This window comes from Mesitornis unicolor, unplaced genomic scaffold (assembly GCF_000695765.1).
Source record: "Mesitornis unicolor isolate BGI_N332 unplaced genomic scaffold, ASM69576v1 scaffold15959, whole genome shotgun sequence".
Classification (NCBI taxonomy): domain Eukaryota; kingdom Metazoa; phylum Chordata; class Aves; order Mesitornithiformes; family Mesitornithidae; genus Mesitornis; species Mesitornis unicolor.
Genome location: NW_010208115.1, coordinates 85594 through 86967, shown reverse-complemented (window position 1 = coordinate 86967; position 1374 = coordinate 85594).

Here is a 1374-nt window from a genome sequence, read left to right as displayed (position 1 = left end):
CATACGGAGACGCAGCAAGACACCCGCGCGCGAAGCCGGACAGTTAGCACTCCTCCTGAGCGTTCAAAAACAACCGCCGCGCCCTCCCATTGGCGGAACCGGCGCAGACGTCACAGCGCTGCTGACGGCGCTCATCCGGGTCTCCCGCCTTAGCACCGCCCTTTCGGAGCGGTGCTAGAGGTTACGCCCACCACCCCCGCGGGTGAGCCTCTTCGTCTACGTAGTACCCGCTTGTGAAGGTGGTCTCTCCTCGCGGGGTCTGTCTTGTTCATTGAAGCCTGTTGTGCTCGTTGGTGGTCCCATAAGCTGCGGTGGGGCTTCCATCCCCCGCTCTGGTGCTCTGGCTGGAGCGTGCGTCACCGGCTACGCTGGCCGGACCCTCGCCCCGGGTCGTGTGTTCACCTGCATCACCTCAGCTGCCATAGACACAAAGGCAGAAGAACAGCTGTGTATTAAACTGCAAAACTAGAAGATAAAATGTCATTAGTCTTAGATACTTTACTTATAGCAGTTGCTTGTCGCAGGAGTAGCGAGGTGAGCCTTTCTCACTCTTCCCACACTGCCTTCATCGTGGAGTGCTCCCAGCTTCTGCCACTGCAGCTCAGAATGAAAATACTATAAAGGCTGCAATGTTAAAAGCTATTTTCAAACACTTATTTTATGGAAGAAAATGTTACAAAATCCCATTGATAAGATGACAGCAGCTGCCGCTCTGAGGTTTCCATGTGGCCAGGCCATGAAGCATGGCTGAGGTCAGGCGGGTGAGGGAAAACCTCCTGAGGGAAACCTCCCCAGCGAGTGCCAGGTGAAGGCTGCTGTTCACCTCCTTACCACTCCATGAGCATTTCCTCTGATTATGTCATTTTTGAAACAACTGTAGTTGATTAGCGTATGCTAATATCTATGCATATTGAACATGGGACTGCTGAACGTTGATTTACTGCTTTATGATGGAAGAAGGAAAAAAAAATCAGCTAAACAATATCTTACTAACAATGGAATAAATGGTATTCTCGTATCGCAGAAATTAGCATTTTGTAGCTACTACTTTTTTTCTTTTCTCTAACAGCTGCTCCTGCCTACTTGATTTTTATTCCTTACAGCTTGGATGTCGTGTGGCAAGCTAATTTCAAACTTGAAAAATTCTCATAGATCATGACAGAAACCATAGTCCATGGTAAGTGTGCATTTATCCTTTATCACTCCTTGGAAGGTTATGTATTTTTTGTTTCTCTAGCTCAGAATAGCTGGCCTTATCTATGTAATTTTTACAGTAGTGTAAAGAAGCATAATTTAACTTACTGTCTTACTTCATCAGTAGATACTGATAAAGTTGGGGTTGTGTTTCCTGCCAGGAAATAAGTTGCCTTGCAA